Source organism: Ambystoma mexicanum, chromosome 2q (genome assembly GCF_040938575.1).
Source record: "Ambystoma mexicanum isolate Mex_15411 chromosome 2q, UKY_AmexF1_1, whole genome shotgun sequence".
Classification (NCBI taxonomy): Eukaryota; Metazoa; Chordata; class Amphibia; order Caudata; family Ambystomatidae; genus Ambystoma; species Ambystoma mexicanum.
The window spans coordinates 950,905,667-950,924,628 of record NC_090924.1 but is presented as its reverse complement, the minus strand read 5'-3'; the positions used below and the strand labels follow the sequence as shown (position 1 = coordinate 950,924,628).

General features: G+C 45.5%; 1 long non-coding RNA gene across 1 annotated transcript; it reads right to left on the bottom strand.

Moving 5' to 3' along the window:
- Nucleotides 1-10,788: 10,788 nt before the first annotated feature.
- LOC138569042 (uncharacterized) lies at nt 10,789-12,048 on the bottom strand. Its single transcript, XR_011303075.1, has 4 exons — nt 11,986-12,048; nt 11,538-11,694; nt 11,317-11,448; nt 10,789-11,043 (listed from the first exon to the last, which is right to left on the bottom strand). It is a non-coding gene; the product is annotated as an uncharacterized lncRNA (long non-coding RNA).
- Between the last annotated feature and the right edge of the window lie 6,914 nt (nt 12,049-18,962).

Sequence of the window (18,962 nt, the reverse complement as noted above, 5' to 3'; positions counted from 1 at the left end):
GAGTGATTTCAATAAAGAATGCAAACTTCTCTCTATCAGATTCTCACAAAGAGGATACTCAAATGAATGTATAAAGAAAGGTCTTAGTAGATATTGCAGTATGAACAGAGCTGATACTTTACAACCCAAACAGTGTAAATCCAACATACACAACACCATAGGCATTATCACCAAATACACAAGAGATTCTAAATGTTTATATAAATTACTTCACAGACATTGGAATATTCTCCAATTAGACAAGGACATCATTCCTTTTCTCACTGACAAACCGAGATTCATATTCACCAGATCAGAAACAATTAGAGATAAAGCTAGTCCTTCTTTTTTCCAAATACCAAATGATTTATCCAATGCTAGGGCCACTTGGTTGGCACAAACTAAAGGTTTTCACAAATGTGGTCATTGCTCCATGTGCAAAAATGCAGACACTAATATCACCAAATACACAGATTTCAATGGACATGAGATCCAAATTAGAGACTTTATTAACAGTAGATCCATGCATGTAGTTTATGCTATTAGGTGCACATGTGCCCAAATTTACATTGGATCTACCATTAGACAATTACAAATCAGGATATGGGAGCATTTGTCAAGCCTAGGTAGCCAGGATCCAAAACTGCCTCTTGCAACACATTGGCAATCCTTGCATCAAACTGACAATAAAGACAATATTCGGTGTGAAGGCTTGATGAAGGCTAAATTGGGGAAGAGAAGTGGTGATATTGTATTAAAACTCAGGCAACTAGAATCTAAATGTATCTGTTTATTTCGATGCACACAGGATGGGCTTAATTCAGACAGCGAGATGCATGTGTTTTTGTAATAGCAATTCATTTTTGGCATTATTGTAATTCGATATAACCCTCACTCAGCTCTGTTGTGTGCACTCTCAGTACAAATGTATGCTTATTTTCCAAACAAAATTCGAGCACACTACTTATATTATCACAATTGTGCTATTTGAACAAAACTTATATCGCTCTTCTATGTAAAATAGTTTTCTGCCACGCTTTAACAAACAAGTCTGTATAAAAAGAACATATTTTAAAATTACATTGTTTTTGCCACTACAGTGTCCATGTTACTGTCATGATGCCTACCCCCGGAGCACCAGGCCAGGCCCAGCACCCCCGAGAGCAGGCATCATGTCCCCGGGTAAAAGCCCAGCGGCCCCTTATAGGGGCTCTTTGGACTCTGTCCTGGCGCCTTTGGCGCCAGGCTCATGTTGGACATCAGTCCTGGTGCCATAGGCGCCAGGCTCATAAAGGAAGGTGTTTTGTGCACTTACCTGATGCAGACCATGCTGCAAGATTCAGGCCTCCCTGAGACCTGAAAGGGACTATTTTTTCATTGGGACTATTTTGCCACTCGGGCGTGGCCAGGGAAGGATACTTACCTGGAACTACTTTGGGGGCTATTTAAGCCACGCCCAGACAGTAGCTCACGCTTTGTGTTGTTCTGCATCCAAGCAGCTGAACGCTCACCGTGTCTGCTCCTGCATCTGGTCTCCAGCCACGCCCGCCTCGATCCTGGAAAACCTGTAAGGAAAGAAGAGAAGAGAAAGGTGAAAACCAAGAATTTTATCAAACTTCTTACCTGCATCTGGAACCTTCACGCCAGCGTTCCTGAGAAAAGACTTTCATTTAAAAGCACTGCGTTGCTCGCTGTAGCACCGCGCTTCACTCACCTGTCCTCGGGAGTTCTTCTGGCTCCACCGCGACTGTCTGCACCGGTCGCCACATCTCTGCGCCTAGGGGAGAGAAGAAGAGACAAAAGGTGAGCAGAAGGAACATATGAGGAAAGCCTCATTTTCCGCCATAACACTTACCGGTCTTCTGTTGGTGGATCATTCCTCATTTCGGGTCGGCGCCGCTTCGTTGGCAGGTACCGCACCCCGGCTTCTATGGGGAAAGGACAAAAGACATTACTGGAGGAATATAAAGACATTAAGAGGGATCGCCCCCATCGCTAACTCACCTGAGTTTACCATCGGCAAGTCAATCCCTCAACGCATCGCCTTCATTCTGCACCTGAAATAAAGGACAGATCACAGGTTAGGAAGGCAACAGAAAAGAAGGCTCAACACTTGAACTTTTGTAATCTTCATACTTACGTCATTACGCTCGGAAAAGTCAAGTGGATTTTGCCAGCGCCATTATGAAAAGCAGTGCAGTAACTGGACAAAAACGCGCCCCTGCACCAGAAGCAGGATGGAGAGTTCATCCTTTCAAACCATAATGTGGGCTTCAACCGGGGATTTCGGAGGAAGTTAGAGAAGAACGAAGAGGGGAAGGGGGGAGCAAGCACACTATTCTGCAGACTGTTAATCCCCTTTCTCATCTGCAGAAGGATATTCCTACGGGCCAGACAAGCAAGATTTAAGGGTTCTGTTCAGTCGGTGTTCCGAGTTCTGCGCATCATGTTCGAAGAGGCCACAGCAACCCAGACTAGACCAGCACCTCTGTGGGAGTCAGGTGAGCGTTACAGTTACCCTGTTCCAATAACCAATCAGATATGGGCTGCTTGTACAGTGAACAACGTGAGCACCAACTTTAAGCACACATATACTTCAACTACGCTCTACCTCATCCAGCTACACTTCCTTATAGAGCAGGCATGAATTTCACAATGCGCACGCGCTGAATGACAACACTATCCATTCGGCACGTGCATAATTGGCATTTAGTATGGTCCCACAGCAGACCACTGAGACACCAATGGTTTACATTTAAGTGTGCAGTGATAATTAAACAATTTCGTAAACACGTTAATTTTGTTGTGATAAAACGTAACACCAGCACGTGCACAATTGACATTTAGTTTGGTCCCACAGCAGACCACAGACATATCAATGGTCTACATTCAAATGTGCAGTGACAATTCAATTATTTCCTGTACACATGATTTTTGTTGTGAAGAAACGTAGCACTAGCACTCTCCATCACAATAGGCATAACCAAAGTAACACGCATGCGCGAGAGAACAGTCTTACTGTCCGGGCGCATGCTGACAATCAATATGAACGGTTCCACAGTCAACACCAACGGCTTGGATCCATTACTGCTTGGACGTTGTCCGTGGCAGCAAGAACACTGCTGACCATCTGAGGGATTGAGCCCACATATATAGGTAACTATGAGTATCTTCAGAGCACCATATGCATATCAGAAACGCTTCTTTCTTTTTCTGAATTCACGCTATGTTACTTAACAGGTATCATATTGGGTATGAGCATTTGGGCAGTTAGTGGGGAGTTAGCTTATAGAGCTACACATGGAACGTATAATATGTGCATCAGACTGTTGTGGTATGCGAGACTGCTTACATGGCATGGGGCACCGTAGCATAGCCTCATGGAATGTTAGGGGACTCAATAGTTATATTAATAGTTATATTAAATGAAATAGAATAATGTCATATTTGAGATGTCAGAAGATTGACATTGCACTCCTTTAAGAGATGCACCTCACAAAGGACAAACAAATTGCTCTTGCTAGGAAATGTAGTAGCACAACTTTAGGCTCACCATACTCAGCGTTTGCAAGAGGGGTTTTGAAGTGGGTGGAACCGTTGGTACCATTTAATGTCCTCACGACTTTTATGGATGACGGTGGTAGGATGATTATTATCCAGGGGCTTGTGGAACAAAGAGAGCTCTGTATCAATAACACGTAGGCACCGAACCATGATACTGCAGCCTATTTCTGCTTGTTATACCCCTAAATCACCGAATATAGGGATAATACAATAGTATGGGTGGGGGGGAGACTTTAATTGCATGCTGAACCCAAACCTAGACAGGTCAGATGATAAATTAGTACATCCAGGACACCCAGCCAAATCCTTGAATATGTTATTGCGAGCATTCCAATTGACTGACGTATGGAGAGCCCTACACCCGCATGCTCAGGGATATTCTCATTACACTGCCCCCAAAGATCTATACACTAGACTAGACTATGTATTCACAGGTGACGAGACTCTAGGTGAATTTAAGTTTAAGGCAGTGAAATATAGAGCACAGGTGCTGTCAGATCATCCTAGTGGTTACATGACAGTCCCGCCCCCCTAGGGCATGCATCTCGACCTGGAAGCTTAGAAGCGAGTCCCTCAGAAGTATTCCGGGAACATTCAAGAGAGGGGGTAAAATACTACTTCAAACACAATGCAGGAAGTGTATACTCAGCTGGCACATTGTGGGAAGCCTTTAAGGTAGTGATTATGTGGTTGGCGATAACTAAAACAAAGGGTATGCAAGCTGTGATAGAAATGATTTATGTAAAGCAGAAATGAAGCTGGAGGCCATAGACCGCTGTGGGGACTTATCCAGTGATAGGGCCCAAGAAGTAGCCCGCCTGCAGCAGGAATATTCGGTACACTGAGAAAGGTTAGGCAAGCTGAGCTACAAGCAATATGTAGAAAGACAACATGCTGAAGGTGATAAGCTGGGACGCTTGTTGGCCTGGCTATACAAGAGTGAGTCTAAATGAGAGCTGATATGTGTGATTGTGGGCAGAGATGGGGAGGCTTGTGTAACACAAGAAAGTATTCACAAGCACTTTTTATGATTATTAGTTATGTGTTGAGACATCAGTGGTACAATCATCAGAAATAGATGAGGCCCTGGCACAGATAGATCTCCCCCAAGTTAGATGCATAGTCAGTGGATAGGCTGGAGGCCCCCATAACCATAGTAGAGCTGGAAGCCACCATACGAGAGTTGCCAACTGGTAAAGCCCCAGGGACGGATGGATTGCCCAGTGAATTCTACAAGGAATTCATAACAGACGTGGCTCCCCCATTGCTGGCTATGCTGAACGAATCTCTGGACAATTGTATACTGCGCATGGTTGTGAGAGAGTCTATTATGGTCGTGTTACTAAAGCTCAACAAGCCTGATACCGACTGCGGATCTTACAGAGCCCTATTGTTGCTCAATCAGGATGGGAAAATCTTTACAGCTTTGATGGCCAATAGGCTTAAGCCAGTAATATTCAAACTTATACACCTGGACCAGACAGGATATGTTCCAGGCAGAAACATTAGGGGTAACCTGAGGAGGCTGCACCATGTCAGATCATACACAAGTCAGTACAGTTCGATATGCTGTGGCCTCGCTCGATGTGGTAAAATCATTCGACTCGGTCAGATGGCCATGGCTAATAGCAGTGTTGCGTAGTTTTGGCATGGGGCCAACGTACATCAAATGGGTACAGCTGCTGCATAGCAGCACAGAAGCTAGAGTAAAGACAGCAGCCCACATTTTGGATCAATGGCAGTTAGAGAAAGGCACCAGACAGGGCTGCCCATGGTCTTCTATGCTATTTATACTGGCCTCAGAGTCGTTGGCAGTGTATCTTTGGAAGGAATACCATGAAGCAGGTATAGTCATACAAGGCAATAGTGATTGAATCTCTCTATATGCGGACGATATGCTTCTATACTTATAGCACCCAGAAACCAATTTACACTATATTGTGGATGTGTTCGAGCGTTATGCAGACCTATCTGGCATTACGATTCATGCACAGAAATCATGCTTGTTCCCTTCAGCGGCATACAGGGGGGATTCTCCTATTACACTACCTGTGCTACGGATAAAGTGTGAGCTAAATACATTCAGATGCCTGGGAGTAGATATTTTCCATGACCTCAAGGCAGAATACTTACAGAACACACTGAAGGCGGTGGAGAAAGTGGAAAAGTCCAAAGTTTTCTGGGGCAGATTGCCACTCTCACTGATGGGAAGAGCTGCTCTGTTAAAAATGGTAGTGCTCTTGAGGCTTCTCCATTTCTTTACTAATATCCCATACAACATCCTTAAAACACTTTTAACAGGCTCAACATTATATGTCACAGCTTCTTATGGCACAACACAAAGTTCTGGGTAGCGTACTGAAATTGCAGAGACCAAATAAACAAGGAGGCAGAAAATTTCCTAATTGTGAGGCATACGTATAATAGACAAAAAAATCAGGATGGAGAGATCCGACAGAAAACAGAGAAATTCTGTGTGGTGTGTTTTTATTTTGCATCAACACAGAGAGTTATGGGTGACTAGACAATTTATTTTACAGTTCATTCGATAAGCACGAAAGATAAGTGAAATATAAAGGGACAAGGTTGGTTGTGGATAGTGGTAACACAGATAGGTGTCGACCTCAGGGTTATTGAGGTCAAAACTTCATTCTGATGCACATTTCCCACAGATGGAGGGGGTATAACAACCCTATAAGGCAGGGAACCATGCGCCTGAAACTTGCATTGGACCAAGGCATAGTTTACACATGGTGCACACAACAATATTTACACATAACATACACGAGGGGGATGGTATAGTTGTGTCACAGGGATCGACACAGGGTGTGTTTCGGCCAAAAAAGGGGCTTAATTAACCCCTGTCTTTGTGCTGGCCTTCGTCAGGAGAGGCACCTGTGGCGGTGCTGTCCGTTGAATCTGTGGATTAAGCAGAACTGTAAGGATCTCGGGTATTGATTGACTAAGTACTAAAAGTATTCAATGCAGGCAAAGTGGTGCCAAGACGATACATCATGAGGTGTATCTAGAGAACAGCTTACCTACTACTGTGGTAGCAGAAGGTTGCTGTTTTGGTAATCCTTGGAAAATGCAGGATTGCCGGTGCATAAATGGCACTTGGTGAGTCGGCTGTCGTTTTGTACAGGCCGACGTCTCTCAGGATCCCGCGGGGCTGGAATAGGCCAGGAATGGTCCTATATCTGAGAGGGGACAGAAGAAAGGGTACTGGATCCCAAACTGAGCGTGATGGACAGTATACCGTTGGTGATGGTGGTCCAAACGTGCTCATAGGTGCTGTAAAAAACACGCCTGCTGACTGTTGTGGAGGCCGTGTCCTAGAGTTATTAAGTGCACTGTCAGTGCTGGTGTGTCCAGGATGGAACTCGGTTGCTGAAGAACCTCCAGGGTGACAAAGGTGCTCACGAGAGAGTGAAAAGCCTCAGGGCCACACTGCCGGCAAGAGCAGCTGCGGTCATAGGTGGTACACACAGCGTGTGTAAACGCAGTGCTGGGCAATCGAGTGCTATTGTAAGCTATGTGACGGTGCCTGGGATAAAAAAGTAGGTGGGAGTGGAGAAAACGTGAGGCATTAGTGTGCTCCTAACGGTAACTTGCCGCAGTGATCTCGCAGGTGCTTTACTGGACTGGGACCTCTGAACGCCGTGGTTGCTGTATGGACAGGCGGGGTGGCTGTGACTAAAAAGCTATCCTAGGGCTGACAAACAGCCAATCGGGAGGCGCTGTGGCTTTGAGGCTGGACGCGGGAGCCAATCGCGTGGGGCTAGGCGTGATGTCCAATGGAGCTGTACAAAACTCACAGGGCATACCTAACCCCAAAGAAGGTCGCTAAATTCAGCAAGGCAACAGAACAGACCTGCCCGAAATGTGGAATGATTAATGCGGATCTGGTGCACATGTTCTGTTGGGGGGGCGGGCTACACAGACACAAGCGACTGGACATTCATACCAATATATGTAAAAGTCTGTAAGTTATGTTGTTGTTAAAAATCAATAAAATACACTTAAAAAAGAAATATTGGAGCTCTATATAATTAGAGAGCTTGGGAAAAGTAGTGGTTGTTGGTATAGCTTGTTATTTTAGTTTGTTTTGTTGGTGTATTTTAACATGTACGAAGGAGGCCCAGGAGCGGTGTTTGTGACGTGTGTGAGTGCATCAGGTGAATGTGTAGAGAGTGCATGAAGAAGCTCTAGAGGGAAACAGAGGGAAGGGGGAAAAGTGAATTGATGGTTTTTTCTGTGAATTTATTGACAGCATTGACATGTACTAAAGAAGAGACTGAACTGTGTTTGTTCTAAATGTGTTGAACGGTTTTCTGTTTTTTTGTTGTTGACTGTGGCACAATAGAATAGGCATAGCCAACCCACCAGACACACCCTTGGACCATATATGTAAGGCTTTGCCATTGTATTGTGAGAACATTAAAAAGTACCACAACCAATGGCTGACTGAGACTTAAGGAGGGTATGCCCCATTCCTCGTTAGAGCAAGGATCTTTTGCCAAATATGCACTGAACCACATGTCTACCTTCCTGACAGCAAAGTACAAGGGGAGACCATGACAAAATAGGAGGGAAGTATTTAACCTCTGGAAAATGTTCGAGGAAACAGTATTCGTTGGGGGAAAGGGCGACAACAAACAGGAGCAAGGAGACTGGCGCAGGGGAATTGGGGAAGAAAGGGGAGACTAAACAGGGGTTACACCCCCAAGCAATGCACCCAGCAGAAGGTTATACCAACCCGACATATGTGTCAGCAGGCACTATGGTGGATATGCCGAGCACTGCCCCACCTGGGCCTGTCACGCTGGAGAAAGAGGGGGTTCAGAAGAGTAGATGGCTCACCAGTACGGCACGGCACCCTGCTCAACACACTGATTTCCCCCCTCACAGAGCCCTCTGGGGTGGCAGTCATTAAATGTGCAGCACATACACACAACACAGATGAAATCTCACAGGGAAAAGCTGCAGCATATCTCCCAGTACCCACATCTGCTGAGTACGTTTTAACCACAGTAAGTGCCAATAGAGATACAGAAGTATACACATCTCTCCCTTTTGCACAGGTAATTGAGCTGTAGCATAGAGCACCCCCAGAAGAACAGGATATATGGCTCAAACATGGGTGCTTGTAGTCACCCACAGACCTCTTATGGATACAACCGAGTACAGGGAAAGGATTGATGTGAGTAGAGTTATTACACTGTTATTACATTGCATTACCCGTCTCACAGCTTGAAACAACACATTGCGGTAGACATTCAAAAAGAATGGTTTATCCACAATTTTCAGGAGCAGCTCTCCACTATGGTTGTCCAATGTGCCACGTGGCAAGTATTTAGTACAGGAATGTCCCTCAGAATATTGCAAGGAACGTTGCCCCGCCCTTTCAGCCCATTCCGTGAACTGTACATTGATTATACAGACATGGGGGAACGATGCAATTGGGCATGATATCTGATTGTAGTGGGGTGTCCATTTTCGTGAAGGGTTGAGGCTGGCCCATTTGCCCACCCAGATGCGAAGTGTGTTGTTAAATTCCTCAGCAGAGAGGTGTTCCCCGTTGGGGAGTGTGTGATGTTTTAAGATCAGATAATGGCACCCACTTTTTCAATGAGCTCTTCAAGGAAATAACTGCCCTGTTAGGGATCAACCATTGTATATGTTTGATTTCCCACCCACAAGCAAATGGGGTGGTAGAGAGTCAACAACCTCCTTAAGAGCAGACTATCCAAACTATGTAACACCCTAAAAAATAATTGAGTGTATTGCCTGCAACTGGCTATTTCCCATCTGTGCACACAGCCCACCAAGGACCACCACATGTCCCCCCATGAAATAGTGACTGGTAGGTGCATACAGACAACCCTATCACCTGTGAGGAGAGCATCAGATGCTGTTAGAGCAGCAGCAATCCTGGGGTAAGAATTCAATCAATATCTTTCCCAACTGACATGTGTGATGGGAGGTATTGCAAAAGAAATGGCTCTGCCAATCACGGAAAATCAACTGCCCCACAAACTGACGCCACACCAGTGCAACCACTGTTACCGGGTGAACCGGTCTATGTCCGAAGTTGTGCATGAAAATGGAACAACCCCAGGTTCCATGGGCCTGACGAGGTTGTGTTTTCCACCCCCTCACAAAATAAAGGTGAAGGGCTTAGATATTGGAAAGACCTCTCAGACATTTGCAGGGCCCCACCCAATTCAACACTAAGTGCCTGATCACGACTTTGGCAGTAACGCCGACAGTATTACCACCGGCGGTATTAGCCCTACCGCCGAACGCTAATAGCGCCGGATCACGAATTTGGCGGTAATGTAATTCCTCATTCCCCATTGAGCCCATTCGGGAATGCCCCATTCCCCATTGGGCTCAATGGGGAAAATTTACGCTATTACCGCCGGCGGATTTCCCGCCGGCGGTAATAGCGCACATTTTCTGCGGATTTCCCCTCAGCCAAGAGCTGGGGCGAAATCCGTCGAAGTCCTGATTTGGCGGACCCTTAAATCCGGCATTAATAGCGCGACCGCCGGATTTAAGGGTTACCGCCAAAGTTGTGATGAGGCCCTAAGTGTCCAGAAAGAAAACAACACAACTACCTCAGTTTACGTAGATTCATGCTAATGATATTAAGTGCATGTGAAGTAATACACGGTACATGCATTGCAGATAGAGCACCTACTTAATTTAAAAATCTCTTCCTCCATCCCTGCCTTCCCTCTACCACCCCTTCCCTGTTTTTTCTAAAACTCACAGGAGTAACAATTATGGCGATGACGACACTGAGATACTCTTCAATTGTAGATAGACAGAGATAGACATAGGGCCTCATTACAAGTTTGTCGGTCCAGTAACTACGGTACTGGTAAGCTTGCCGGTACCCTAGTTACCGAACCGGTAAACTACGGGTTCTGCTCTTGGGTGCCTTTTCACCCGCCAGGTCGGACCTGGCGAGCAGACCGGCACCCGCGAGCAGGGCATGGCGGATGCACTGGCACCATTTTGAATGGTGTAGAGTTCAATAGGTGCACACCTAATTAAAGAACATATATTTTCCTGATAAATAAAACCTTGAAGATTCAGGGTGCTGGGGAGGAATACAAGCCCTGGCACGGAGCTTGTGCAAAACATGAACAAGGAAAAAGTGTCTAAAGCTAAATACAGTCCCGTCCCCTGCACACCATTAAAGCTGATACACAATCAGTCAAATTTCTTTGAAATGTTTACTTCAAAATGATGAATATTTACAAAGGCAAACAACTTAACAAAATAAATTCAGACCAGAAACTTCTGGTTAACATTTGTATCTCAAATAGTCAAAGGAAATTCAAAGAGGCCATCATGGGACAAAGAAATATACAAATACAATCTTCTTGTAGTAAACTGAGAAGGAATATCCAAGCACAATATTCTTGTGATTAACTGAAAGGCTCTACGTGTTTCGAGGCACACCCCCTTCTTCAGGAGCAGAATGATCTGTAATAATATAATATACATTAGGAGACCATCAGTTTCAAAATTTCAATGAATCATTTACAACCAACACAGAGAAAGTGTCAAAATTTTAAATAGAATAATACATGTTCTAGGCTGTCTACAACCACGCACACTGATTCTAATAGAAAATATACAAATAAAGTACGGAGATACATGTATATGTTGGGACCATTAAGCATGTAACAGGTGTGACTCCAAAAAAGAAGATGAATTGACTTTGAGCGAACACTCAATTGAATAATATACGAGTACCTGATCAATAAGGAAAAAGAGGTCAGCAAAACTCGGTTCACAAGGGTCGTCTAACTCTCATAGGTTGTATCGATGTCCCTCAAGGGTATATAGCACGTGAGTTGCCAGGTTAATGTTGAGATGAAAACACTGCTGGATGAACAGGATGTGTACAAAAGATGATTATCAAACACTAGACCAAAGTCAAGGAACAGTCATTTGAGATTGGATACAGTGCTTACCCAAATGTAAGTCAACGAACACTAGGCAATCTGTCCCGTGACGCTCGTGTAACTGACGGAGTACTATCCCTCTGGAAAGATCAACCAACTGGTGAATCTACAAACGTATGTGTACACCTTCACTGTGAAAAGGATTCACCACGAACAATATGGACCACTAAAAGAAAAGTAAAGATCGGACTCAACAGTCATTAATGTATAAAACCCTCCACAAAGTAGGGAATGTGAATAAGACCAATCTGGCGCAGTTCCAGCGCTAATGCTATTGCCCCCTCATGGTCCTAGCAATACCAATCCTTCCAACCATCGCAGTACACCCACTCCAAGGGCAGAAAATAGCACTAGACTAGTTGGCATGCAGATGTAAACAAAACTTTCCTGTATACAATGTCCTCGTATTAAAGGATCAAAAGAGTTCAAAAGTACCCCATCTGTTCCTTTAACTCACCTTGACATCAAAATCACTGCCTCAAAGGATCGCAACAGTCTGTACGGCATAGCCTTTCCAAAGATCCACCTCCTTTTAATATCTGTTTCCTGTCATGTGACAAAGTCACGTGATAGGGTACTATAACGGCATAAAACGACAGCATGAAGAATGCGGTCGCCAAATATGCATTATTCACAACGTTAGTGAGTTTGGAGAACAACAGAACAACAATCCCTGTGTATAAAGCTAAAGAGGAATCGGTTTCAAACACCTTGTAGATATTACATGTCACGTGACTAGGTCACGTGCATGGGTACTTCAGCTGTAGATAACAGCTGACCCAAACTCCTATCGTTGGAAAGCCCGTCATCAGAAATAGAAGGGGGAAAAAAAACCTGTATGATGTTCTAAGGGATGAATAATTTGAAGACACCTTGTAAATAATACATGTCACGTAACCAAGTCACGTGCATGGATGCTGCAGCTGCATACAGCAACAGATCCAGGCTCCAGTTGCGGCAAATCATGTTATCAAATGAAAAATAATATAAAAATGTTTTAAAACAAGACTGGGGACAAATGACAAACTAGGGTAAATAATATAAAAGAGTAAAACAAAACTAGGGACAACTGGAAACAATAAACACCTAATAGCCTTCCAAAGGAAATATTTGTCAGGGTACTCTATAGTAGAAAGAAAGTGTACGTCGAGCATTAAAATTCATTGAAGCAAAAATAGAAACAGGTGCTAAAACTCAAATAACCAAAGACGGAATAAACCAAAATAGGGGATACATAATGAAAAGTAAAGTTCCAAGATGGAAACTCAATGGAAAAACAATTAAGTAAACCAACAATATTCAGGAGAGGAGTCAAAACCTGCAAGATGTGAATGAGCTGACATAAAATAGACGAAAAAGGAACAATAAATTAGGATGAACCTATATAGAAAAGAAAAAAGAAAAGAAAAGAATCCAAGTGCCTAACGTGATCAGAAGAGTCCTATTCGTACAAAGCAATTAAGGGAAAACTCTTCATTAAGACATTTTGGTGAGATAGTGTCCAAGGCATCTATCCAAAACATCTCCCTTTGTGCAAGGGTCTTCATGTAGTCACCTCCCCTGGGTGGTCTCCTAACCACTTCCAAAATAGTAAATCTGATATGTGCTATTGTATGACATGCTGATGTAAAATATCTTGCAACAGGGGACTTCTCATTGTTTCATCGAATGTTAGATTTATGTTCCGTCCACCTCTCTCTGCCAGACCTTGCGGTCTGTCCAATTTACATTAGGCCACATGGGCACTTGATGCTATAGATTACCCCAATTGATTATCAGGTTGCATCATTTCTCCATTTAATTTTTTTCCCAGTGTGAGGGTGCGTAATGTAATCACCCTTCGCCACATAATTGCAGTGGCTGCAAGTTAAACAGGGAAATGTGCCCTTTTTCTTGGTTGCTAATGTTAATTGTGTTTCTCTGGCTCCACGAAAAAATTCAAATAAAGTGGGGTCATGATGTAGGATGGGGCAATGTTTTTGGACAATTCTTTTAATGTGGAGTGACTGTCTGGAATATTTAGAGATGCAAAGTATGGAAAGTATGGAAGCATTTTCTTTTTTAGGTTTAGGGATCAGTAGCATCCGACCTCCCGATTCCCATTGAGCCCTATTGGGCTCAAATGGGAATGGGGAGCATGTTTTACCAGCTCCCGGAAATGGGCAAATAGCGAGTCCAGTAGGCCGTAATGACCCAGTAATTGCCCATTCCTGGTTGCCGGTCAAGTTCGGCAGCAGCCTGCCGGTTTTACCGGCAAGGCTACCGCCGAACTTGTAATGATCCCCATAATATTAGTGGTACCAGAATGTGCAGATATAACTGCACCCTCCATTTTGTTTATAGTAATGATGTTTTTATTGGGGAATACGTTTTATATGGGCTGGGCTGTCCATCTAAAAGAAGGGGTGGGGGCATGAGGACCTGGAACATGAGCATACCACCCAATACCACTGAATTACCTGTCAAAATCACTGAATTACTTTCAAATGTAACTGCACTACCATGCAATGCCACTAAACTGAGCCTTGTATGCCCAAAGGTAACTGAATTCACCCTGAGCCCCATACCCTCCACTGTAATGACACTGAGTTCCAGCCTGAGCCCTGACCTGAATGAATGGAAAAATGAAAGTGCATCATTCAATCTCGCAGAACCAAACAATATACCAAAAGCAGGACCAGTGCATAATGTGATCCTTGCAAATAGTAGCAGCTCCCATGCAACTGTATGTGCAAGCAAAATGTTCCAAATACTACTGCCAAATGTAAAAAAAATTCTTTGTGTAATGGAAGCAGTGATGTAAATATAACTAACAGTAGAAACAGCAGAAGTAAAGTAGTGAAAAGACATGCGCTACGTAGTCACAGAGTGAAAAGACAAGCACACCAACATAAATATGATGCATACCGTGGTCTAGGCCTAGATACAGTAGAAGATATTTGTCACCCGGAGCACTGGAACAGTTGGTATTCTGACATGAGTGCAATGGGAAGACGAACGACCAATGGGAGTTGCTACGTCTGTCCCTTAATACTGCACACATCTGGGGCACCCAAGGTCTTAGTACCACAAGAAGTACCCATGACAGAGACCCAATGCTTAATTGATCTTGCACTATATAGGATCAAAGGCACTTTCCAGGCACGCAATGTCCACATAGAACTCATTGATCCTGACCCCCGAAAATGTTAAACCAGTTCCACTAACCCCAACTGACTGAAAGATCCTCATCTGGTGATCGAAGGGGCAAGATATGTCAACAACGTGTGGCAGGATACAACACATGCATGCAAAGCTGAAGTACTTTTAGGGTTGTCCGAAAACATTATAGCACTCGTGAATTGAATTGATTGTTTATTTGTATAGCGCCCATACACAGTGTGTTTCAAATCACTTCAAGGAGGGAGGGAACATGGGGGAAAACAATGACATTCTTACAAGTCCTTGAAACAATTAGAATGTGAAAAATAACTATCATAATCAGCCTGGCGACATTTCAGGTAGTGCAAGTGCAAGGAACAATTAAGGAGAAGAGGGGAAGGGAAGAATGATACAAAGCAAGAAGTAACATTACTATGCCCGACGACAATTGATGTAGTACATGAATAACAAGAGGAGAGGGAGGGGGGTGTGGAGAGAGGAAGGAGGAGAGGAACAAACAAGCGACTATCATAATAGCTCAGACGATGATTTAGAATAGTGCAGGAGGGGAGTAGGAGGAGAAGACAAGGAGGTAAGGGGGGAACAGACAAGCTGCAATTAGAGGTCTTGGGACAAATGATAGTAGTAAGTGCTAATGGACATACAAAAGGGGGAGGGGAAAGTGGCTGCAAAGACAGGGGAGAGGGGAAGGAGAGGGTTGGGAGAGAGGAGGAGAGGGGAAGGTGGCTGCGATACACAGATGGCTGCAATTATTATGCCTGTCAGCAATTGGGGTAGTGTTAGACTTTAACAAGCGAGGGGAGGGGATGTGGAGGGGATGAGAGGGCAGGTGACTGCGAAATACAGGCGGATATGATTACTATGCCTGTCGGCAATTGGGGTAATGCTGGACTATAAAAGGGGAGGGGGTGAGGAGAGGGCAGGTGGCTATGAAAGACAGGCGGCTACGATTACTATGCCTGGTGGCAATTGAGGTAGTGCACAGGCACACTCACAGGGGACAAGGGGGTGGATGGCAGGCACAGGCACACTCATGGGGGGCAAGGGGTGGATGGCAGGCACAGGCACACTCATGGGGCTAGGGGTTTGGAGGGGGCACAGGCACACTCACAGGGGGCAAGGGGGTGAGTAGGGGGCACAGGCACACTGACAGGGGCAACGGGGAGGGTGGGAGGCACAGGCACACTCATAGGTGGTCTGGGGTGGATGGGGGCACAAACACAGTTGAGGGGGCAAGGGGTGGGTAGGGGCAGAGGCACACTCATGGGGGGCAAAGGGGTGGGTGGGGGCTACAGGCACACTCATATGAGGTGTGGGGGTTGACAGGGGCACAAACACAGTTGAGGGGGCAAGGGGTGCATAGTGGCACAGGCACACTCACAGGGCCAAGGGAGTGGGGGGCACAGGTACACTCACAGGGGTCAAGGGGGTGGGTGGGGGCACAAGCACACTCAAGGGGGACATGGGAGTGGGGGAGGACAGGCCCACTCATGGTGGGTGATGGGGTGGCTGGGGATCCACAGGCACACTCGCGAGGGGGTAAAGGGGGACAGTGGGGGGCACAGGGACACTCACGGGGGGCAAGGGGGTGGGTGGGGGGCACAGACACACTCACAGGGGGCAAGGGGGCGGCAGTGCAGTGTACCATGTTAGACAGGGGTAGACAGGGCCTTAGGAGTGGGCCTTGTGAGGAGGGCCGGCCAAGCCTGCCAGCCTTCCCATTGGCCCAAATGATCAGAGCAGCAGCCAATCCCAGACCCCAGCAGCACCATGCCTATCTCTCCCATGCAGGCAGTGAACACAGCCATCTTGGAATAGCAGAATCAAGCAAAGAGTGAATAGGGCAATAAACGACATGATAAAATGGAGCATTATTTAGGCTCCCAGATTGTCATGGTCATCGGGCCAAGAACACAGACGGGGCCCGGATGGACACTGTCCTAGCGCCTTTCACGCCAGGCTCATGAATAACAGTCAACAAGAACATTTGTTCGGGACAATAAGGCTCATGAATAACAGTCAACAAGAACATTTATTCGGAACAAGAATGCTTTTATTGTGAAAATAGCACCTCATTTCGGATGCAAGGTACATTTAACATGGGAACTTCCATCACTAAAGCAGCCCCATGTGTATTCTTGGGTGGGGCTGCTATTATTGGTTTGCCTTGCACGTGCTGACTCACTAGGAGTGGCACGGTGTGGCAGGCAAGCCAGGCCTAGTGGGCGTGCCAACGATCATAGCTATATATGCTGCTCCAATCCACGAGGCAGACGCATCGTGTTATTCTGCACTTACATGCAGCGTAAAGCTCAGCGCCGCCTCGGATTAAATTTACCTTGGAAATCCTGATTCCTGCCTTTATACTTACCAACTGGGGAATCTGATCTAACCTGTGTGCGTCTTCTTCAAATCTTATAGAACGCCGACATCTTCATCTTGGCACCGCAGCTCACCTTCAAACCTTCCGGAACGCTGAAATCTTCTTCTTGGCATGGCAGCACTACGCACTTCGTCCGTGACCACAGCACCTGTAAGTAAAAGTGAAAGGCAAGGTTAGGCATTAAAAAGACATTAAGTATAAGGTCGTGCTTCCACCGCTCCTTGCGCTAAAAGCACCTGTGCAGGCAGAGTCAAAATAGCAAATTACGTCGATTTTCAAGCCGCCATCGCGCGCCGTTCGTTGAAGCACAAAAGTGAGGCGTTTGACCTTTCCAGTTGTCGCCACCACGAGTGCAAGAAGAGTCATAGGCTGGTGGGAGAGGTGAACTGAAGCCGCTCCGGCGGTCACATCAGTGAGGGGGAGAGAAGAAAGAAAGTGCAGGATGAAGGGGCCAGGAGTGGGCCTTGTGAGGAGAGCCAGCCTTCCAATTTGACAAGATGATCAGGGTGGCAGCCAATCCCGGACCCCCAGAAGCACCATGCCTAGCCCTCTGGTGCAGGCAGTGAACACAGCCATCTTGGAATGGCAGAATCAAACAAAGAACGAATATGGAAATAAACAACACAATAAAACAGAGCATTGTTTAGGCTCCCAGATGTGAGGAACTATAGGCTGGTAGAGTCAAAATAGCAAATTAGGTCCATTTCAAGGTGCCGTTGGTGGCCGCTCATTGAAGCCCAAAAGTGAGGGGCTTACCTGGAGCAAACCTGTGCACAAACAAGGACATAGCACATCACCAAATTAACTTGGATTGCTATTGAGAAACCGGTAAAAATACATCAAGAAAAGGCGTACAAACTGTGTTTTTATAGTGAAGGAACTCTCTCTGTTGGATAAAACCACTGGTGTAACAGAACTATCCGAATCCCAGACATCAGAAACGGCACCACAGCACTGATGGACTTTTATTGGGTCTGCTGCCAGCAAGCATACTTGCACCTCCCGCCTTCTTGGAGGGGCTACAGTTTGCTAACAATGCTACACTCTGCCCTGCTAGTGGTGCCAGGAGAACACCTGAAGGTGGGGACCCCAGACTGATTAAGTGCCCACTGTGCCCTCAAGATTCGAAGCACCGCACACCATGCCACCACCAGACTTTTGCATCCTCCCTGAGAAAGAGTGTTATGACCAGCTGCGAAGAAGAAGAACATCCTCAAATTACTTATCTAAAGACTCATCCAAATTGCTTGCACAAATAACTGATGAGTACGAGCTCTATAATTCAGCAGAGACCTTTTTCGCAACCCTAAAACCCAGCATCCAAACACGAGCCAATGCAAAATGGCTCCAGATTGTATGATGGGTGCTGATCCAGCTAGCTAACGACATCGAACAAGGGTTCAACGTCATAAAGGTGGAACTGAGGGCCCTTAGACTAATGAGAATGCAAAATAGATATGTCTTGGGTCTCCTAACAGCCATGGAAGGAGGTGTTTGCAAAAAGGTCGGGAGTTCATGTTGCACATTCGCACCTTCCGAAAATGCTGAAAATGGGACATTGTCACACGTCATTGTAGCAGTACATGAACTAGGGGTGAATATGAAGAAAGAAGCTGGTGCTCAAGACGAAAATTGGTTTACCATGGCCTTCAGCTGGGTCCCATCGTGGCTTGGAACATTAGTGAAAATATTGGTGACCATTATTGTGTTCCTCTTAGTGATTTTCTGCACGTGCCAAATGGGTCTCTGGTGTTATCCCAAAACAATGCCTAATAGCGCAATGATGATGGTCACTATTGGTAATAATAAAGTACCTCATGATAAAAAGGAGGTAGAAAAGCAGACTGACCAGACTGACCACCCCATCCACCACATGGCCCCACTCCAGT